The sequence below is a fragment of the Delphinapterus leucas genome, chromosome 3 (genome assembly GCF_059928025.1).
Source record: "Delphinapterus leucas isolate spDelLeu-1000000601 "Yukka" chromosome 3, BTC_Dleu_Yukka2, whole genome shotgun sequence".
Lineage (NCBI taxonomy): Eukaryota > Metazoa > Chordata > Mammalia > Artiodactyla > Monodontidae > Delphinapterus > Delphinapterus leucas.
This window is the reverse complement of record NC_143131.1, coordinates 150,748,987-150,773,141: the sequence shown is the minus strand read 5'-3', so window position 1 is coordinate 150,773,141 and position 24,155 is coordinate 150,748,987. Positions and strand designations below refer to the sequence as shown.

General features: G+C 38.9%; 1 pseudogene; it reads left to right on the top strand.

The window, feature by feature from the left end:
- Window positions 1-6,877: 6,877 nt before the first annotated feature.
- Window positions 6,878-24,155, top strand: part of LOC149749743 (UDP-N-acetylglucosamine--peptide N-acetylglucosaminyltransferase 110 kDa subunit pseudogene) — a 42,646-nt pseudogene continuing 25,368 nt past the window's right edge.

Here is a 24,155-nt window from a genome sequence, read left to right as displayed (position 1 = left end):
CTGTTAACCTTTTCAAGTTATGTTCATACAGAGAACATGCACACATTTTAAGTGTGTGAATCCATGACTTTTGACAGATATATTTACCCATGTAACCACTATCCCTTTCAAGATGTAGAACATTTCTGTCAGCCTTCTAAAGTTGTTTTAACTTGTCTTAATTTAATCTTTTGATTTCATAGAGTCCCTAAAGAATCCTTTCAGTTATGATTGAGTCAGAAGTGCCCCAACTCTTAGCAGACATATCACAATTTTGAGCTGCTCTCGAAATAAATAACCAGATTCTTAACTATGTTTGACTCTATCAGGTTACCTTTTATAGACTGGCCATCTCTCCATATATCTTTCCTGACTGGAATAACTAGGTAATGCAGACTTACCATCCCATGGACTTGAAACCTTGTCCTATAGGTAAGAACACCAGGATGAACAAGCCTCAGAAAGGGAGACTTAACGAAAAATCACAAGGAACCAATCTTTATAACTGCTAAAGTGTGACAGGATGTGAAGAAGGCTGACATGGCTGTGACAAATCTGGCTTAGAGAAGACTATTGTGGATAATATCATGGGATACCACCGCATTTTATATTCAGAGATTTCTAAGAGTGGACCTGAAGTAGGAGCAAGACAGGTATGGTCTTAACATCCTAAGTAAGACATTATCAGTATTCGAAAGAGGTTTCTAAAGCACTTTTATCAATTCCTTTTTTAAAGTATTAATTATAATATTAATCACTGTTGGATTTATAGGGAAATAATGTTTTACAAGAAGCAACATAAATATAAGTGTAAAAGTTCATGAGGCGGCATCATGCAAGTTATTTTATCAAAACTTATATAAAAATCATGGCATATAATTAGAGCTGAAAGAAATGTTAAATCTCAGAGAGCCACAAAAAAAAAAAAAACTCTTCAGTTTATAGATAATAAAAATGGATGAGTTGAAAAATTTGCCCAGATAATTGGATCTTAACCTTATATATAAACTTTATTGTGGTATAGTTTACATAAACAAAAGTATATGCATATTAAATATATGATTGATGAGCTTATAAAATATAAACTAAGCATAAAACTTTATATACTAAAAACCACCACAAATTAGATATATAACATTTTCATCACCCTGGAAAGGTACCTTATACCCCTGTTTACTCAATCCATCCCCTATTCTCAGACCCAGGCTGATCTGCTCTCACTACATATTAACTTTGACTTTTCTAGAATTTCATATAAAAGATGTCATATTGCATACACTGTCTTTTGTCTTTCTTCCTTTACTTCCTATAACATTTTTGAGATATATCTGTTTAGTGTATAGTAGTTGTTCCCTTTTATAGCTGAGTAGTATTCCATTGTATGGATATACCACTTGTATTTATCCTTTTGATGGGCATTTGTGTTGTTTCCATTTTATAGTTATTTTGAATAACACCACTATAAACATTTATACAGAAATACCTGTGGATTGTTCTTTCCTTGGGTAGAAGTGGAAATGTTGGGTTGAATGGTAAGTGTATGTTTACCTTTATGAGAGACTGAGAAAGACTTTTCTAAAGTGGTTGCACCATTTTGCATTCTGACCAGCAGTGTATAAAAGTACTAGTTCTGCTGTATCCTTTCTAACACTCACAATGGTCAGTCTTTTTCATTTTAACCTTTGTAATAGGTAGTGGGATCTCATTTTGGTTTTAATTTGCTTATCCCTGAAAACTAATGGTGCTGAACATCTCTTCATGTGCCTACTGCCTTTTGTGTATCTTCTTTAGTGAACATATATTTTTTCTGTGTGTGTGTGTAGTATATAACCTTCCTTATGTACAAGTTCTTTGTAAAATATATGTTTTGTGAAATTTTCACCATTTCTGCTTCCTTCTCCCCTATTTTCTGAACGAGTCTCTGTAAGATTGACATTTTTCCTTAGATTGTTGATCACATTCACCAAGGAATGCCATCTGGACCTAGAATTTTCTTTGTGGGAATGATTTTTTATAGTTACTTTGTTTATCTTATTCAAACAGCTTTGTTGAGATGAATTTTACTTATAAAATCCACTAATTTCAAGGATACAATTTAGTCATTTTTAGTAACTACCAAATTATACAACCATCAACATGAATCAGTTTTAGAATATTTTTATTACCCTAATAAGATCTCTCATGCCCATTTCCAGTTTATCGCCATTCCCACCACCAGCCCCAGGCACGGGAAGGTTTTTCACTGTAAAGGAAATGTAACAAACATAAAGTTTTTAGATTTTTTTCTTTCTTTTTGAGTCAATTTTGGTAAGTTGTGCCTTTCAATGAATTTGTCCATTTCACTTAGTTATCAATTTTTTGATATAAAATTTTCATGACATTTCCTTATTTTCCTTTCCATGAGTCTAGGGTCTAGAGTGATGGTTTTTCTTTTTATATTGGTCATTTCTCTCTTCTTTCTTTTTTTCTTAATCTGTCCAGCTTAGACATTTTCAGTTTTACTGGTCTTTACAAGGAACAGCTTTTGGTATTATTGGGTTTTATCTCTTTTTGCTCTTTTCTATTTTATTGATTTATACTTTTTATTCTTTCTTTTTACTTTGAGTTTAATTTATTTTACTCTTTTAGTTTCGAATGCGAAGTTTAGATGATTGAATTAAATGTATATTTTCTTTTCTACTATATGGCTTTAAGCTATAAATCTCTCCCTAAGAACTGCTTTAGATAGAGTCAACAGATTTTGACAGGCTGTTATTGTTATCAGTCATTAAAGATATATTCTAATTTATCTGGATTTTTTTTTTTTTTTTTTTTGCGGTACACGGGCCTCTCACTGTTGTGGCCTCTCCCGTTGCGGAGCACAGGCTCCGGACGCGCAGGCTCAGGGGCCATGGCTCATGGGTCTAGCCACTCCGTGGCATGTGGGATCTTCCTGGACCGGGGCACGAACCCGTGTCCCCTGCATTGGCAGGTGGACTCTCAACCACCGCGCCGCCAGGGAAGCCCCTACCTGGATTTTTAAAAAAATTGTGAGTTAAGTGTGTTTAAATATCAAATATTAGGGGATTTTCTAGATATTTTGTTATTGATTTTCAAGTTAATACCGTTGTTATCAGAATGAGTTCAATAATTTTAAGTGTACTGAAACTTGTTTATGGAACAATATATGGTCTATCTTGAACAATGTTCAAGTTTGTCTTCTGCAGTGTGCAACTGCTGTTACACAGATGCAGTGAATTTCAAACAATGTATTTTTCAGCCCTACACATTCCATTTATTTTTATATTTTTCACTTCTCTCCTCATTGGGTTCATGTTGCCCTCAAATTCTTGAACATATTTACACTAGCTGTTTATATTTATTTCCTATTGCTGTGACACAACTACCACACATTTAGTGACTTAAAACAATACTCATTTATCTCACAGATCTTTAGGTACTCTAGATACGGGCGGCTTGGCTGGGATCTCTCCTGAGGCTCTTTTACAGAACTGAAGTCAGAGTGTCAGCCAGGCTGAGCTGTTATCTGGAAGCTCTGGGAAAAATCCGTGTCCAAGGTTATTTAGCTTGTCAGTAGAATTCAGTTACTTACAACTGTAGGGACGACGTCCTTGTCTTCTCTTGCCGTTATCCAGGGGCCAGACAGCTGCTAGGGCCACTCTCAGACCCTTCCAGATGGCTCCTTCCCTCTCAGCAATAGAGAACCTCCTTCATGTTGAATCCTTCTCACACTTAGGATCTCTCTGACATACTCTTTTGTGACCAGCCAAAGAAAAGTCTTATTTTAAGGACTTACGTGATTAGGTTAGGCTCACCTGGAGAATCTCTCTCAAAGCCAACCGATTAATAACCTCAACTACACCTGCAAAATCCCATTCACTATATAATTATGGGGGCTATTTTAGAATTCTGTCACACTGTTTTTTTTTGTATTTGTGCTGATTCTAAAATCTGTCATTTCTAGATCTGTTTTTATTGACTAGTTTTTCCTCCTGCCTTTTCACATGCCTTATAATTTTTATTGGATTCTGTACAGTGTAAAAATAATGTGGTTGTGTCTTCATTTCACTGTCTTCCTTTAAAAAGCATTGAATCTTGTTTTAGCAGATGTTAGGTTACTTGCAGGTCAGCTAGAGCCTTTCCAGGTTGGTTTTTAAGACTTTTTCCAGTGGGTATTTAGCCCTGCTATTAAAGTCTTTCTGGGTCTCTACTAATTTGTCCGAGTCTTCAGAAAGATTTCTCCCCTCCAGAGGGTTAGCACTTCAGTGTCTCCCAGTGCTGCGTGAGCTCTGTTACAGTTCCCTAATAGTTGTTATTTTCCTAGGGTCCCATATCCTCATCCTATGTTTTCCCAGTTTAGTGTTGAGCCAAAATTCAAGGGACTACCATACATATTTCTAGCCCTCTTTCTCTGTGTACCTCCTGTCTATCTTGTACTCTTGCCTGCAAGTTGCAGCTTCCTGAGTCTCTCTGAACTCTGATCTCTGTTTTCTCAAATTAGCCCATTGACCATGCTCAGCTTGGGTCTGAAAAGTGGCACCAGGCAGGAACATTCATAGGGCTTGCCTCATTTGTTCCCCCTCCTTTGGGGAACACAGTCCTGAGCTCTTAGCTGCCCAGTGTCTTAAAAGGGTTGTTTAAGTTATTCTAATTTTCTAATGATTAGCTTTGAGAGGAAAATTCTGGGGCCAATTACTCCATAATGGCTAGAAGCAGGAGTCCTCAACTGAGATTGATTGACTGAATGAATGTCTACAAGAGCTTACCTGCTACCTTCTCCCCACAGAAATGAGACTTGATCCCACTTCTGATTTTATTTTAATGGGGTGGAGGGTTGAGGAACTGAAGAATCAAAATCATTATAGGATAGGGACTTCCCTGGTGGTGCAGTGGTTAAGAATCCACCTGCCAATGCAGGGGACACGGGTTCCATCCCTGGTCCAGGAAGATCCCACATGCCCTGGAGCAACTAAGCCCGTGCGCCACAACTACTGAGCCTGTGCTCTAGAGCCCGTGAGCCACAACTACTGAAGCCTGCACGCGTAGAGCCCGTGCTCCACAACGGAAGAAGCCACCGCAGTGAGAAGCCAGCACACTGCAATGGAGAGTAGCCCCTGCTTGCCGTAACTAGAGAAAGCCTGCACACAGCAACGAAGACCCAACACAGTCAAAAATAAATAAAATAATTTTTAAAATGCTGTGAATTCACAACACAATGATAAAAAATTTTTTTAATCATTGTAAGATAAATAACTTGCATGGGGAAGATACTAGTATCAACTTACGTTAAATAATTTCAAAGCAGATACGATCATGAGAAATGGGCCCACATCACAAAGAATCAAGATATGCAAAGAATATGAGTAATTACCCTAAGGAATATTGTTTGAATATTAAATGAGATGTGAATATTAAAAAATGATAGATGGTCTAAAATTCCATTTAATTCGATTAGTGGAATTAAGTATGGTAGATGGTCTCGTAAGACATTCCCCAGAGAGAACTTTCCAATAATTTAAACATTTTATGTTCAGTTGTTCACTGGACATACCCAGAACGTGATTCATCCAAGAGGAATAGTTCTGGAAACACTGCTGATAGGGATTACTGTCTAATACATAGACAGACAACAGAGTACAATAGTTAAAAGTGTTGTTGCTGAGATTAGACATGGGTATGAGCTCTGTTTCTGCACCCAAGAGCTAGGTGGCAGAGGGGTTGAAACATAGATCTTGAAGATGGTTCCTGACTTCAAATTGAGCTCTGTGCTTCCTAGCTTTATGTCCTTGGCAAGTCTCTTAAGAACACTGTACCTCAATTTCTTCATCTTGAAAAATAGGGGTGATGAATAATAATACCTGCCCTTTATGTGTTGGGGATGAGATAAATCCTTAGTTTATTATGAGGATTAAATAAATTAACATGTGTAAACCATTCAAGCAGTACCTGGGGCATAGTAAGTTCCAGATAAGTGTTAGCTATTACAATAATTTCTTGTCTAAAATTAGGATAATAATAAAAATAGTAACTCTTTCATAAATACAGGTGTCAGTGCCATTTGGAATAGTCTCTATAACAATTTCTGTCTCCACATTTACTGTGTTTCAGCAAATTTACCTAACAGATGGTGAGTGGGCAATTTTTAAAGGGGCATTTTTTAAAAGAGCGGAGAGGGAAGGAATAGAGACAGGCACATACTATATTTGAAGTTACCTCCACGTGTATTTTATGTATGTATACCCATACAATTAAGAAGTCTTTGGATGTTTTATCTTCAAGAATAATTCAGATACTGGATTACTTGAATATCATAAACATTTAGGGTTTAACAGATTTGTTACATATAGACGTTGTATCATGGATTTAAAAGACCATAGCCAGCGGGCAGCGGCGGGCGGAGCGACCGAGGGGCGGCGAGGGCTGGGCAGCGGGTGCGGGGGGGGTCCGTGCTTCCTCACGGTGGAAGGCAGGGGTTCGCCAGAGACGCCGGGTTGCTCCGCGTTGCCAGGTTACCGAGCGCGTGCCCCGCGCCCGCTCTTCCGCCCGGGCCGCCCTCGGCGCCGCCTGAGCCGCGGTGCGGGCTGCGCGGGGCGCCGGGTCCGCGGAAGCCTAGGTCGGGGGCTGCGTGAGGGATTCTCGTCGCGCGTGGACGCTGCGCGAGCGCGCGGGGGACGTAGGGCGCCGACCTGGGGCTCCCCGGAGCTCCGGCTCCGCTCAGGGCGCCCGCTCAGGGGCCTCCGGCGCGAGGCCCCCTTTGTGGTCAAGATGGCGGCGCCCAGGCGGGCTGCGCCGAGGTGAGCTGGAGCTGGGCCCGGAGAGGGGCGAGTGTGCCACGCCCAGGACTTGGACCCCGGACTCGTCTCCCGTCTCCCGGGGAGCGGCGGGTGAGTGGGTGCGGCCGCGCGTAGGTTCCTCTCGTGGGGTGGTCAGCTCTTCGTGCGTCCGCATACTTCTGTCGTCTGATAGTCAGATCTGGGGTGGCCCAGGTTGGAGGCGAGGGTGCTTGATTGGGGAAACCTGAGGGGTTTAAGGACTCTGTTGGGATCGTTTCAGACCCCAGCAAGAAGCTGAGCAAGTTTTCTCCTCTCTTCCCGGCTAAGTTTTCTCCCTTCTCTGAAGACGCCAGCTTTTCTGAATCACCTTGTTACCCGGGGGGATACAGTTGGTGGTTCTGACCGTGGAACGTAGGACCCGGCGCGGGGAAGCCTGAGCTGGTTCTAGTTACTTCGTTTGCAAAGCACTTGTCTTGTCTTTGGAATCTTTGTGTATGTAACCAACGTTGGGAAGAGCCAGCGTTTTCTCCTCCAGAACACTGCGAGGGGTAACTTTATACGTAAGAAACAAGTGGGCGTTCACATCCATCTCTTTTCCAACCACTGAGTTTTGGTTGTGTTTCCTTTCTTTAAGTTTGTCTCGTTTTGAAGTGATAACAAAACAAACAAACTAACTAACTAAACCATAGCCAATTACACAAAGTATATACTCTAGTCTCAGTCCTGCTATTAATTAGCTATGTTATCTTAAGTCATTTAATTTTTCTAGGCCTCATTTTTCTCCTGTGATGTTTTTTCTTTGAAAAAGTGTAGTTTCTAGAAGTCTCTAATCTCTGTGTCATAGTTCAACTTGGAGAAAACCTGTTCTTATCCAAACTCCATGACATTGTATTTCCAGCTCCAACTTTGGACTTTGAGTGAGTTGGGGGCAACTTTTTAAGGATATTTTCACACAGCTTTTTTAGTTAATATCAGTCTAGCTGACTTGTCATACTCAGACTTTCTCCCATATTCTTTTACCAGTGTGTTCCTTAGTCATATATATAAAGACTGTTGTGGGAAAAATGACCTCCTGGGTCAGCTTACTGCATGGTCATCGACACAGGGCAGGGAGTAAGATTCTGTGGATTTTACAGAAGCAGATACAGGTTTCATTATCCATGTCCTCTCCCCTTTCATCTTACAAAAACAGCAGGCTTTTCTTGGAGAACTGCCAGATAATGCCATCCTGCCTCCTCACGGGCCCCGGGGATGAGTCGCCCAGGGACTGAACTCCAGTAAAGCAGGTGATTGGCTCATGGGTAGGCATCTGACCTCGGCTAAGTCTATCAGACTCCTCCCCAGGACTTTTCTCTCAGAGCAAAATGGAAGAATTGTCTTTTCTCTCTGGAATTTCTAAGCTGGGGAGATATGACTCTGGGACTCCCAGTGACCATCCAGCACCAGAAGAGACTTTCTGTAAAATAAAGTCTTGCAGAGGTAAGCAGGGCTGAGCGATGGAGAGAGAGCTGGAACCCTGCTGATACTCTGGAATTTCCAGATCCAGCTGTATCTGAATATGGCTGCATCCCTGAATTTCTAGTACTTGTTTGTTGAGGTTGTTGTTGTTGTTTGGTTTTTGTTTTGAAATTTCCTTGGACTATTTTGAATTTGTTTTCAGCCATGTGCATTTGAAAGCATCATAGCTAAAAGAGCTAATTTCCTACATTAGTGTCAGGTTTGCTGACTGGCATTCCTTAAGTGAAAAATCATATCCGCTATTTTCTTTAAATAAAATCCTTCTAGCTCAGGTTTGAGATATTCAAAACTCTGCCTCCTACCCCCCTCTTTTCCAACATTTACTCTATCACCTTGAAGCATTTGTGACCACATCTTTCCCATCTAGACGCAGTTGAGAGAGAGAGCAAAGACTTCTGATATAAACTGCAACCTATACGCCTCCTACCTGGAAGCTTTAGAACATACTTGATTCTTGTCATTAAAGCAGATCTTTTGTTGTTGTCTCCGGGGCACAGAAGCATTTTCATGGCATAATGGAGTACAAAGTACATTAAGCCTAACTCTACTTCTCACCCTCTTTTACTTTAAATAGGCAGAAAAGAACAATCTCAAACACATTTTCCCAACAAATAAAATACATATACGATTATGTTTAGAAGACATTTATGCAACATATAGTTAGACTGATTAATTAATGGACCTTTCGCCAATTGGCACAGTAAATATATATGTTCAATGTGCTTAATTAAAAAGAAGACAATAACATATTTTTACAGGTTAATTATCTGAGCAGAGTATTGTGCCAGCACACTTGATACTACAGTATTTCATGTTTGACAAGTAACCTTCTTTCAATTATATTTACTGCTAAATGTTTCCTGGATCAAGCTATTAAATTATAAGGTCAAAAGTAAAATGATATGAAATTACAATGATAAAGGGACACATATCCCACTTTATGAGAATAGAAGTTGTAATTTCTTTTCAATACTACTAGTAGTGACCACAGTACTAATTTGAGCCCTTACTATGAGCCACTGTGCCCATATACATTTAGTTCTTACAGTAGTTCTGCAAAGGGCATATAATAATCCACACTGTAACGCTGAAGAAAGTGATTCTCATAGCTGAAAGTCACATAGCTGGTGAGTGGCAAAGTCTAGATTCAAACTTAGAGTCCTCTGACAATGCCCAGGTTGTTGACCACTATGTACACTGCTCAATTGTTGCACCAATAAAGAAGTGCTTGAAATAATTATAGATTTGCCTACCCTGAAACTGCAGTGATTTAAAGACATCAAAGTTGCCAGTTGCTTAAGCACATCTACTTACAGTAAGAAATTACATTTTATTTCATTTCTAAAACAAGATTAATTCTGCAGGCCCATCGAAACTTGAGCACACAAATCCTACCTCCAAATGAAAGATGCTTGTTTTCCATTATTCAACAGATGGCCCTGTACAGAGGCAATAAATATATAGTAGAATTTTCATTCAAATAAATGAGAAGAGAGGTTTCTTCTTGTCCTGATTCAGTGCCCATCATTATGGATTATGATGGCTCTTCCCAAACTTTACTTCATTCACTCCACTCTTTCTACAAAACTCCAGTAATGGAATCCGTCATTCAGATATATGTGCAAAGCGAAAGGACTGTATTAATACAGTTGCTGAAAGTCAAGTTGATAGAGCACAGGAAATACATCCTAATAAATGCAACATTAATGTTTGTGTGGGCCTTGGAGTGAGGGGTCGAAGAATTTTCAGTTTAACGGAATATTTTGCCTCTTGCTATGAAAGTGTGGCTTAATAGTCTTGTAATTGGTCATTTACAGAATCCTCCATCTCTGGGTTTCATGCTTTCTTTACTCTGCAGCTGTTGATTCCTTCTCTTGTTCTGGATGGAAGATAGCAACGAAGCCACTTCAAAGGGCTCAGCCTGCCTTTTTGTGTTATTGTTTAGATGAAGATATTTCCATTTATTAAAGCACACTATTTAAACATTTTTATCATGTTTCAAACTTGACTGTGTTCTGAAGGTATGAGCACAGGCAGACATAATGGGGGATGTTTTCCAGGAGAGAACATACGCTTATCAAAAGAGTTATCAGAATTTTCATGTATGGATTGAGAATCAAATTCTGGAGTTAGACCTGAATTTAAATTCATACTCACAACTTATTACCAGTCTCATCTTGATCAAACGGTTACCACACTTCTCATCAATTTCCTTATCTTTGAAAGCGGAATAAGAGAAGTATGCCTGGTGGAGTTACACATAAAGCTCATCCGATAGAATATTCATAAGGATTTTGCACAAAATATACATGGAAATATTTTAGCACCGAGTTTAGCATGCGATTCATCTTCAATACATTTAAGAGCTATTGTTTTATTATTATTATGCTATCATTAAATATCACTATTACTTAAATGTCATTATTGCTAAAATTGCTGTAAAATTACCGCAATAACCCATGATGAATTCCCCTCTTCTGTTTCCTTTGTTTAAATGGAAAATATATATATAAATCTAGACAGAGAACACTTTAGTGATCCTATTCAGTGGAGTGAGAATTTCCATGGCACTGATTAAAACAAATCCTGAATTTCATGGACTTAAGATAGCAGAGAGGGGCTTCCCTGGTGGCGCAGTGGTTGAGAGTTCGTGACCCGATCCGGGAAGATCCCACATGCTGCGGAGCAGCTGGGCCTGTGAGCCATGGCTGCTGAGCCTGCGCGTCCGGAGCCTGTGCTCCGCAACGGGAGAAGCTGCAACAGTGAGAGGCCCGCGTACCGCAAAGAAGAAAAAAAAGATAGCAGAGAGGCTAAGAGATTTGAAGTTAGACATCCCCAAGTGTGAATTCTACTGTGACCCTCTTCTAGCTCTGGAACCTTGAGGAAGTTTCTTAAACTTTCTGAGCTTTACTACTGGTTTCCTCATCTGTATCTTTTTCAGGACTATTTATCAAGCATCTTCCTGTTCTCTATGCTTGGACGTATCAATGAATAGATTAGACAAGAGCCTTTGCCTGCGTGCTCCTTCTTGCATGCTTTCTCCCTCCTTACACTCTCGTGTGGAAACGGATGTTATAAATAAATTCTATGCTTTGTCACAGGTTGATGGGCACTACGGGATAAGGAAAAGGATGTGAAGCTCACTGAAGAGGCTTGGGTTGGGAGTGCTGGAGGAGTGTACAGGTAGGTTCTGATTTTAGATAGGGTAGTCAGGGTGGATTTTATAAGTTGACATTTGAGCAAAGACTTGAAGTGAGGGCGTTGTCAGAATGTATGATGGGGAGACCACTCCCTGGGAGCAAGAATAACCAGTCCCAAAACTCTAAGGCAGAAATATGCCGGGCAGCTTGGAGGAATATCAAGGAGGCCACCCTGGCTGACTTAGTCAGTGGGGAGGAAGAGACAGCAGGAGGGCTGGAGGTCGGATATGTGATGGGATGGATTGGGTAAGTCCTGGGAGGCCATCACATGCATTGTGTCTTTTACTCTAAATGTAGGCAGCCAGGGGCAGGATTTTAGCCGAGGTGTGGCATGAACTGTCTCTTGTTTGAAAAGCATAACTCTATCTGTGGTCTTGAGGATGTGGGGAGAGAGTGGAGTCAGGGAGAATCTCGGGAGGCGACGACAGGATCCTCGAGGTCTATGTTGGTGGCCTGCACCAGGCTGCTAGCGGCTGGTAGTTCTCAGAAGTGGCACATTGGGAAGGTTGTGACAGCACTTTGTGGTAGATTGAATGCAAGAATGGAAAGGAAGAGGGGGTCAAGGGTGAATTCGAGATTTAGGGCCTGGGGAACTGGAAAGGTGTGGTTACTGTCACCTAAGATGGAAAAAGTTTGGGGTAGAGCGTGTTTGGTGGATTAAAGACCAGTTTTGGAGGTGTAAGATTTGAGATGTTTTCGTGACGTCCAAGCAGAGATGCTGAGTACACAGTTGGACACACAAGTCTGCAGTTCTGAAGAAAGGTCTGAACTAGAGATACACTTTAATACAATGGAGATATTAAGAATAATGACATGGAAGCGCTATTTTAAAGATAAAATGAAGTCATGCAGTTAGCACTCTGCTTTCTCAAAACATTTAGTAACTGTTAGCTAAAATAATTACCTGAAATGAAAAAATACCTATAGTTTGTTTTGTTGTTTGCAGTAAAAGTGAATAAAATGTCACAATTATTTTAATAGTATTTGTGACAGAGTAGTTTTAGGTAAGACACCATGACTACAAACATTTACAATAAACCTTTCAGTCTCCTACTTTTCACTCTGATAGGGTACTTGGAACCATATTTTGTAAGGTTTAAGTTAGTTGTCATAGGGTACCTCTTTAATTAGAAGTAATTCTGAACTGTCTAGTTCCATGCAGTTTTATATACATATATGTATAATTATTATTTTATGATTTATCAAACTCAGTTGAAAATTTGCATCACTGATATACATTAGAATTTAAGCATTTACCCCGGTATTCAAGGAAAAAAAGGTACTTGTCTTGTCATTTCCATAGGGGTACTTACTTTCACATCTTCCCTTCACTTTGCAATTGAAAACATGGCAGGGGAAGTACTATCTTACTGGTCTTTGAGTTCCCCTTAGCTATCTGCAAGTCCTTAAACAGCCTTTGTGGCTTAACCAAAATTCTCTTCCATCTTCATTCCGCTAACAGATATTGGTCTAAGCATGTACTTATACTAAAAAATGCATGACCACGTTGTCTCTACACATCTATAATTTTATGTTAACACTATCATTATGTAAGCTATACTTTAGTTGTAATTATAACAGATTTTATGTCAACACACATCCATTTCTAGTGTTCATCTGGTGTTCAAGGGGAGAGCAGCATGTCGTAAATTTTATCAAAATATAACATCCGAAGAATAGAACAGAGGGTAATTGTGTAATTCTGTATTCACTCTAATTAAGTTCAGTGGAGTTGGCATAATAGAATTAAGAAGAAAAACAAAAGACTGAGGTACCATGGCTCCCTCTCCTTAACACACCCTTTCGTATCCGAGAGCAGAGACTCAGCACCTTTCTGTACAGAAATGGAGACAGGAAGAGGCCAGAGGATGAATGACAGGCACGAATGAGGTGGAACTTGGAAGAGCAACATGGAAATGAAATACTTCTTTTGTATTTGGTAGGTGGGGAAAATGTACCAGCGTGTATGCCTACTGGGACCACGTTTTCCAGAACAGTTAAGCCCAGTGTCAACTATGCTGTCCCACCTTCCTCGTAAGTACGAGCATACTGTTACTTGAATCTTTGCTTCCTGTTTCTTGATACCTGGTTGAGAAGATTATCACAGGAACTACATCATGTTAGCAAACACAGTGTTTTGAAATGATTGACACTCACTGAAGAGTGGCAACTCCAAGCTTGCTCTCTCTTGATCTTGGACTGTTGAGGTCTGGAGTGCAGGAGTGGGTTATGGGGAAAGACCATTGGAATTCTTATGTCTTCAGCATAATGGTTATAGCATAATGGTTAGGAGTGTAGGTGCTGGTTCAAATCTCTGCTTTCCACTTGCTAACCATATGAGCTTGGGCAATTTACCTGATTACCTGAACCTCAATACTCCTGCCTATAAAATGATGTTAATAATATTTCATCCTCATAGACTTGTTTTCAATGTTAAAATGAAGTCACTTACACCAAGCACTTAATACAATGCCTAGAGCATAGTAAAGTCTATTATTATTACTATTACCACTACTACTACTATTATTATTATTACTATCACGATGCCAGGTGCTATTTTTCCTATGCCTTATTCCATTATCTTCTGCCCTGTCCCCCCATTTCTGTCTTGTTTCTGTACAGGGGTAGGTTTGTCACAGAGCATTTTCTTTCCCTAGTGTCTGACTCTTAGTCATCAAGGTGACTGGTCCACGACCCGGCATTCATTGCTGCTCGTTGAAGCAACCCATTTTGAGAAGGGGAGCTGGATATTGATGCCAAGTTGGGTGAAGGAGAGAGAATTTTCTCTCTTCTGCACACAGAGAGCTAAGTGAAATATTCAGGCCTCAGAAGGAGAATCAGGCAAAGGGCAACATGCTTAATTTCATACCTTAGTGATTAAGAACAAGTCAGACAGGCTGGATTTGAACTCATTTCCGTCATGTACTGACAACGGGATCTTGGGTGCTTTTGTAACCCGTCTGAGGCTCAGTCAACATCTGAAAGAGACGAATAACATTATCAGGACCTAGCGTATAGCCTCCTTGTAATAAGTGAGTAAATCCTTTTAAAACGTTCAGCACGTTGTTTGGCATATAAACACGTAATAAAATTTAGCTTCTTTGACTACTACCGCTGCTAATATTAAGTAGCTGAGCAGATCCGAGGCCCATTTTTTTCTTAGATTGCACATAATCATTTGGACAACCAGCTCCCATTGATCAACCGTTGCTTATATATAAACCCCCATGAACCCAAAGGTGCTTTAACTCTCTCCCAGTCAGAGCCTGTTCTGGGGGCAGAAGCAACACCGGCACTACCCCCGTCATCTTTGCCTTTATTGTCACTACACTCGCCTGCCGTACTGAGCACTTTCTGTTTGCCAGGCACCAAATTTAGCCCTGCGTATGCACTATATCATGTAGTTCTCACACTCAGGTGGGAGACATTATCATCATCCCCAATTTTCAGATAAAGACGCTGAGGTGTTGGAAAGGTAAGAAAGTTGACCCACAGCAAGAGATGGAGCCGGAGTGTTCAAACCCTTCTCTCTGACCTCAAGAACCCTTAAATATTAGCATACTACTACATCCTGGTAAGAAAATCTGCTTCCAGCCACTCTGGTGAGAGTAGAAATGATTCTCAGTCCCCACATTCCTCTATTGCCCATGCCACCCTAGCCTCAGGACTAGAGGGGAAAGGAAGTGATCTCTTCAAAGAGCAGCCAAAGGGAACCTACTCCCTTCTGCCTTTTCGTAATCAACTAACCAATATTTTATTTCCTTCTTAAGAGTCCCCACATGTTCCTTTTGGTACTCAGCTTGGCCTTTTGGAATTCTGACATTCTGTACATGACTCATCCACTGTATTTCATGGTAATTTATTGAGGTCAAGTATAGGGTCTTACTCATCCTGAAGTCCAGTTATCCCGTCACATCTAACTCTGTTCTTTTCTTCTTGTAGGACATCTGCAGGTATTTATTTGAATTTTGTTGAATTGTTCTCATCAATAGTACATTAAAAGTTATACAGAAAGTGCTTTCTTATAAGGAAAACCATCTAAATAGATTTCTAGCTCTTTACTTTTTATAGCACTATTGTAGAATTATAGATCTCCAGGTAATATTTTTTAGATTGAGTTCTTCATATCATCTTATTTTTACATATAATGATAAATCTGAATTTTCTCTATCAAAGCTCCGAGACTTCACTGGCTTGTAACTTAGCTTGTTGATTATGTGTTGTTGACTTTTCCATTTACAATGATATTTGATCCTGGTAAGGATGGGGCTGGGTGGGAAGGTACATCTTAGGGCCATAAATTGGTTTTGCAGAGAACTAACATAAAGATCTAAAGTCTCATCATATTTCTGCAGAACTCATGAATCATTTTATTATAATTCCATTCATTCAGGGAGTATAAAACCATTTTCAAATTGTTATTCCTAATTTGTTCATCTTCTCTTCCTTAGTCTTAGTGAGAAGAGAGCAGGCTGAATGGAAGAAAGTCATTATGACCACTGGGGCCACTAGGGTGGGCATCAGTCCCAGAGTTTTGTTATCATCTCTCCGCTATTAATATTGGCTAATGTCTTGAGTGCTTACTTGGTGCCAATTACTTAGCCGACCATGGCAAATGGATTGTGTCATTTCATCCCCTGATAGTCATACAATTAATGTATGTATTATTATGATATCCCATAATGCATACATGGAACAGAGCCTCAGAAGTGGTTATTTGCTCACAAAAATATGGTAGATGTGGAATTTGGACTCAGGTCTGATAGACTCCTAAATCACTCCTAGTGATTTTTACCACTAAATTAAAGTTGTATACCTCTGGAGAGTAGATAGTTTCTAAAATTTCCTCAGCTCTAACGTTTTATAATTAATTTTTTGTCTGATGGCAAGCTTAACAGTTAAGATGGGTAGGAAGGAATGCCAGCCTGTTGAATGGAATTTCCCTGAAATAAGCCTGTTTTATGACACCAGTTCACTCATTCATTCACTCAGCATGGTTTGAATGTTTGCTCTGAGCAAAGGCATTTTAGGCATCACAGTGGAGTGAGCGCCCCTTCCATAGACTCTCCTGCAGCACTCAGAGAAGTGTTGGACTGGTTTGCCTGTTATGGAATGGGGCTTGGTGATAGAAGCCTGGTTTGTCCTCCACTGATAAAACTAAGACATACTCATATGAGTTTATAGGCATCTTGAAGCCGTGGGATAGTAACACACATGAATCTTACCATTTTTGCCTGGGATTAATGATATAAAGGCTTTGGATTTGGGTATGGAAAATGGGTGCAATTATGGGCGTGTTGGTTCTACATATATATGGACATCACGTGTCATCAGCCTGCAGCTACCTGCCATTCCTCACTACTCCTTCTTTTCACAAACCAAACAAGTACCTTCTTATCTGTCCTGTGGATAAGCTCTTGACAGTGGCACTAGGACCTCCCTGAATAAGTACATCATTGGCTAAACCAGTGGTTTCTCAGATATGCTCATTGAACAACCCTTAAGGTGGATTGACATTCCACTGCCTAGAATAGAATATGGTGTTCTTTAGAAATCGGGGGGAAAAAATAGGCCACCAGATGTACTTTCTTTAATTTAAATTGTTTATATATATATATATATATATATATATATATGAACAATTATTATATATGTGTATGTATACTTGTTCATATATATGAATGATTTAAAATTGAAGAGATATATATATACACACACACACATATATATATGTATATTTAAATTTTGGCTTGTGTTAGCAAGTAGTAAATTAAATTATTAGCAGATCCATACTGCAGGGAAATAACCAATCAGATTTCATTCAGTAGCTTGCTTTTTTGTAGATTTATGGTTGTGATTTTATATCTGCAGGTATGTTTGCTGAAGAAAATATTTCTACCACTTTACACAAAATTACATTCATTTAATACCAATGCGGCATGTCTCAAATGTCTTAATACAGTTTTAATCTTGAATCCCATCAGAAGTATGAAATTAGAAACGTACCCCAAAATCATTTGAAGATAAATTACTTTCATTTCCCTTATACTTTTGAGACTTTTGAAAAATAAGTATTTAGTTGTACTTATCTGTTTCTGTCTCTCTAAGGATAGCAAACACTGAAACACAATTCTTTTTAAAAGTCAGTATTAAAAATATATTGTCCAAGATGATCAAAACTAAGGAAGTGGCAAAGAAATTCAAAAATTTAAACTTTCAAAGGGTGCTTTTTTTGTGAATGTGTAGTACTTGTTCTTCTGAAGGAATTAATCTTTTTAAAAATTTAATTAACTTATTTTTTATTGAAGTATACTTGGTTTACAGCATTGTGTTAATTACTGCTGTACAGCAAAGTGACTCTGTTATACATATGTATATACATTCTTTTTCATATTCTTTTCCATTATGGTTTATCACAGGATATTGAATATAGTTCCCTGTGCTATATAGTAGGACCTTGTTGTTTAGCCAATCTATATATACCAGTTTGCATCTGCTAATCCCAAACTCCCAGTTCATCCCTCTCCCACCTGCTTCCCCCTTGACAGCCACCAGTCTATTCTCTATGTCTCTGATTCTGTTCCTGTTTCATAGATAGGTTCATTTGTGTCATATTTTAGATTCCACATATAAGTGGTATCATGGTATTTGTCTTTCTCTTTCTGACTTACTTTGCTTAGTATGATAATCTCTAGTTGCATCCATGTTGCTGCTGCAAATGGCATTATTTCATTCTTTTTTTATGGCTGAGTAGTATTTCATTGTATATATGTACCACATCGTCTTTATCCATTCATATGTTGATGGACATTTAGGTTGTTTCCATGTCTTGGCTATTGTGAATATTGCTGCTGTGAAGATCAGGGTGAATGTGTCTTTTTGAATTATAGTTTGGTCTGGATATATGCCCAGGAGTGGGATTGCTGGATCATATGGTGGGTCTATTTTTAGTTTTCTGAGGAACCTCCATACTGTTTTCCACAGTGGCTGCACCAACTTACATTCCCACCAACAGTGTTGTAGGAGGGTTCCCTTTTCTCCACACCCTCTCCAGCATATGTTATTTGTAGACTTTTTAATGATGGCCATTCTGACTGGTGTGAGGTGGTACCTCATGGTAGTTTTGATTTGCATTTCTTTAATAATTGGCAGTGTTGAGCATCTTTTCATGTGCCTATTGGCCATCTGTATTTCTTCTTTGGAGAAATGTCTCTTTAAGTCTTCTGCCTATTTTTTTGATTGGGTTGTTTGCTTTTATTGTCATCAAGTTGTATGAGCTGTTTGTATATTTTGGAAATTAAGCCCTTGCTGGCCGCATCATTTGCAAATATTTTCTCCCATTCTGTAGGTTGTCTTTTCATTTTGTTTATGGTTTCCTTTGCTGTGCAAAAGCTTGTAAGTTTGATTCGGTCCCCTTTGTTTATTTTCATTTTGATTTCTATTGTCTTGGGAGACTGACCTAAGAAAATATTGGTATGATTTATGTCAGAGAATATTTTGCCTGTGTTCTCTTCTAGAAGTTTTATGGTGTCAGGTCTTATGTTTAAGTCTTTAAGACATTTTGAGTTTATTTTCGTGTATGGTGAAAGGATGTGTTCTAACTTCACTGGTTTATATAAGGCTGTCCAACTTTACCAACACCACTTGCGGAAGAGACTGTATCTTTCCCATTATATATTCTTGCCTCCTTTGTCAAAGATTAATTGTCAAAGATTAACTGAGGTGTGTGGGTTTATTTCTGGGCTCTGTATTCTGTTCCATTGATCCATATGTCTGTTTTTGTGCCAATACCACGCTGTTTTGATTACTGTGACTTTGGAGTACTGTCTGAGTCTGGGGTGGCTATGCCTCCAACCTTGTTCTTTTTCTTCAGGATTGCTTTGGCAATTCTGGGTCTTTTATGGTTCTGTATGAATTTTAGGATTATTTGTTGTAATTGTGTGAAAAATGTCATGGGTAATTTGATAGGGATCGCATTAAATCTGTAGATTGCTTTGGGTAGTATGGGCATTTTAACAATATTAATTCCTCCAACCCAAGAACATGAGATGTCTTTCCATTTGTTTGAATCATCTTCACTTTTCTTTGTTAATGTCTTACAGTTCTCAGCGTATAAGTCTTTTGCCTTCTTGGTGAGGTTTATTCCTAAGTATTTTATTTTTGGGGTTGTGATTTTAAAAGGCATTGTTTTTTTACATTCCCTTTCCGATATTTCATTGTTGGTATAAAGAAATGCAACCAATTTCTGTATGTTAATCTTGTATTCTGCTACCTTGCTGAATTCGTTTATCAGTTGTAGTAGTTTTCATGTAGAGTCTTTAGGGTTTTCTATATATAGTATCATATCATCTGCATCTAATGACAATTTTACCTCTTCCCGAAGGAATTAATCTTGAAGTTCTACTAAGACTTTTGGGATACCTGTTTTAATGAGCCACTACTTCCTGCCTGAGATTGCACTATGCGCCAGAGATTCTAGAATTAGCATACTAAAACTAATAATGCAAACAACAACAACAGATCTTCACAAACCTTCCTTGCAAGGAAGTAAAGTCCACTGGAAAAACAGACAAGTGAAACACACATTCAAAATGGCAGTGATTCTCAAACATTTATGTGCTGAAAAATCATGACAAGCATGATAACCAGAGCAATTACTAGACCCCTTCTCCAGCTGGTCAGGTGTAAGTCCTGTATCTGTATTTTTGGTGAATGCCTCCAGGAGAGTCTGAGACAGATGTTCTCAGTTGTCGTCAACCTTTAGTGTGCATCAGATTTGCCTGAGAATATTGTTAAAACACAGATTGCAGGGCTCCAGTGCCAGAGTTCTAACCAGTTCCCAGGTGTGGCTGATATTGCTGGCCCAGGGACCACATTTTGAGAACCACCTTTCAAAACTCTGCAGTATGCAGTTGTGTGTGTTGTGAATGCAGTATGCGGTTGTGTGTTTTGTGAATGAGACGGGCCCAGAGAACCAAAGGAGGGCAAAGGGACTGCCCTAAATTAGTCAAAGGTAGCAATAGCAGCTAGAATTGATTGACCCAAGAAAAAATTATAAGAACTTTACCTGCATTTGCTCATTTAATCCTTTCAGTAAGGTACATAGGTGCTACTTAGTGTTCCTCTTTTACAGGGGTGTCCAGAGAAGGTAACTACTTTGCCCACGTCCTAAACTGGTAAGTAACAGATTAAGAATTCAAGTCTAGGAAGTGTGATTCCAGAGCCCACACCTCTACCCTTTCTGCATGTAGAGAGGAGTAAAGGGTTGTCAGTGAAGCCTTCCTGGGGGCCCTGGCCTCTGAGTGTAGATAGAAGGATGAGTGGACATAAAGATCATTATTTGTGTGTGGTGGGGGTCGGGGAGGAAGTATGAGGGCTTCCAGAAGAGCCCGCCCTCCCCATACATCTGCTATAAGCAAGTCTGATGATCAGGAGTCCGGAACATGAGTATGACTATGGGATACTGAGAAGGGTTCTAGAACCCTGAGGTTAGAGTTCTGGATCAGTTAGTAGGTAACAGAAAGTGAATGAGTGATTTACCTTACTTTCCACGGGTAGCAGGAAGTTTGGAGATAGTCCCTCTAGCGTTAGTCCAGCTGCTGAAGGGCATCACCAGGGGACTGGGTTGCTTCGCTCTTCCAGCTTCCACATCTCTAGCACGTCCACATAGCTTCAAAGTGACCCCAGAATCTCCAATAGTGTTCCAACAGTTTGGGCAGGAAGAAAGAAAAGGAAAAAAAAAAGAAATTAAGTAAGAAAAAAAAGGCAGTGTCTAACTCAGAGAGCAAATTTTTTACCACAGATGGTCAGCAGACTTGCACTTAGATCTCATCAGCTCGGATTCTAAACTGGCCACCTTAGCCTTAAGGATAATGGGGTCTCCTAAACCAGGGCTCTGATAGTAAGGAATAAGGAGAGAGTGGTACTGATTAGCAGTGCCTGCTGTCCCAAACAAATATTATCCCCAAACTATTTTTTTTTATCCTATATTTTACTTTAAAGAATGGAGGGGAAACATTATGTATCTGTAAATAGCCTTTTAGAAAGGGTACAATTATATAGTTATACAACCCCCTGGAGGGCTCCTTTCTTCTAAAATCTCTTTAAAAACTGTTCAAGGTTAAGGACATTTTTATCTTAATTTAGTAACTTGCTGTCGATTATCTTGGAATGACATCCTCTCTCTGCAGATGTTCTGTCAGGCTTTAGAAAATTCTAGAAGTGGACAGAGAAGTGTTATGGTACATGTATTTGCAATATGCACGTCTTTGAAATGAAATCCATTTAGGGACCAAAAGGCATTTCACGTCTTTGCTATACATTTTCACATATTTGCCTTTCCAGAATTCCTTTGAGCAAATCTGTTAGATGTAACCCATCCGTTTCTCCCATCTGAATTCTTTATTACTAAACGTTCTTCAGTATGCTCTCACTCCCCTCTGTCAAAGGCGTTTCTCTGGGTCCTCACCCTTCTCATCTCATATGTGAATGCGTATCTTAAACTGAAGCAACAGTCTGCTATGACTTCTCCATAACTTGAAGAACCTGTCTTTGTGGGAAAAAAAGTAGACTTACTAACTTAAAAGGTAAAATGTGCGCAGTGTTTCTGAGAATTAAAAACTAAGATAAAAACATAAGCAATGGAAAAAACTTACAGTGGATCCTTTTCAAAGACTTTATTTTACAGAGAAGGCAACTGAGGTTTAAAGAAAAAATGCGTTAGTTAAACACTAAATAATAAACCTTAAACCTCAGTGGAGCAACACATGGACAGTTCATTTCTCACTCACTCAGGAGTGTAGTATGGACTTTGGTGGTCTGAGGGTCAGTTTTCTGCTCAGTTATTCAGGGACCCACCACCTTCATCAAGTGGCTCTACGTTTGTCCTAAAAAGGAAAGGAGAGAGGAAGCTGCAAGCTACAATTATCAACTCGTTATCCTTCAGACATAAACTCTTCAGGTCACCTCTGGTCACATTCTTTGGGATAGAACCATACCCAGATGCAAGCGGAGATGGAGAATGTTGTTCCTATCTTGGTCCTAGTGATGCCTCTACAGGCTGGAGGAGCTAATTAAAGTGTAGTCAACAGCTCGTTGTTTCTGCCACAATGAGTGATTAGCCTAAGACTGTGGATTAATTATGTGTGTGTGTCACATATACATATAATACACACAAACATATATACGTGTGTGTATATATACATTTTTTAGCATGAGTTGACACAGGGGGCTTCTGCCGTATCAAAAGAGTACAAACTGCCTCTTGTTGCTTTTTCTTAATTGAAGTTGACTACTACTATCTATTTCCCTTCATTTTGCTACCTCCCCCCCACCTTTCAGTATTATATGAAAATTCTGAAAGAAATAATTTCAAAGTTTCCAGTGCTTTTAAAGGTAATAGAATACTCAGACCTTAACAATTTTCCTGTGTGAAACTTTTGCCAGACTAAAATAGTTAACTTATGAAAAGTAAATTTAGATTGATACAAAAGAGAAAATAAGCTGATTTTTTTTTTTTTTTACACAAATGCCCTGAGCCAGGGTGGAAAATAAATGGAAAACTGGAGGAATTTAGATCCTTTTATTGTAAATTTAAATATTTTTAATTGTAAAAATAATACAGGCTCATTGCAGAAACTCCAAAATTGAAAGGATTTAAAGAAAAAAGGAAAAATAACTCAAAATCCCATTTCTGATAAATCATCTCTGTAACATTTTTGAGGGTATCTTTTGAAACTTTTTTGTGACGGGGTGCATATAAATACAATGCAAGTATAAAATACCTTTAATTATTATATCCAACTACAAAACAGTTCTATGACATTTTTATTTAGTAATATAAGTATGATTACTCATCACCTAATAAAAATCTGCAGCATCATTTTTAATGGTTGAACAGCATTCTATTATTTATTTAACCAGTCCCTACTGTTCAGCATTTAGATTATTCCTGTTTTGCTTTGCTAAACAATGAGACAAGCATCCTTGTTCATATGTCTTTGAGCATTTGTTTATTTCCTTAGAATGGACTTCTAGAACTTGAATGGCTGGTTGTCAGTTCTGGTACATACTGACGTATTGTCTTCCAGAAAGGTTACCGTGCTTTTTATTTCTACCAGGAATTTAACATCCAGTGTGGTTTCTTACACACACTCATCAGTACCAGTATTATCAATATCAATACCAGTATTATCACGTTTTTTAAAACTTTGTCATTCTAGTCAGTAAAATATGACACCTGAATTATTTTATTTGTATTTCTTTGATTAATAATAGCAAGGTTGAACATATTTTCCTATCTTAATTGGCTGTTAATACTTTTTAGTTTGTGACTTTATGACATCCATTTTTCATCGATGTATAACAACCTTTTATATATCAATGTGTTTATTTTGTTTGTTGTAAATGCAATTTTTTTCTCTTCATTTATTAATTTTTATTTTGTGTGTGTTGAACTTCTTTAATACTGTCAAGTCTATTCAAAAACCCTTTAATGAACACAACAAATGTGGAAAATCAGTCACTCTCCTGCATTTTGTAATCAATGTATTTCCTTTTGGGCAGTATGGAAATGTAAGTTCTTATTTCATCTTATGGTTGGAAAGAATCTATTCCCTCGGAAAGGGATTATAGTCTCCATGATGCAGTAATGGGAGATTTTATAGGGTAGGCAGGGTCTACAGAA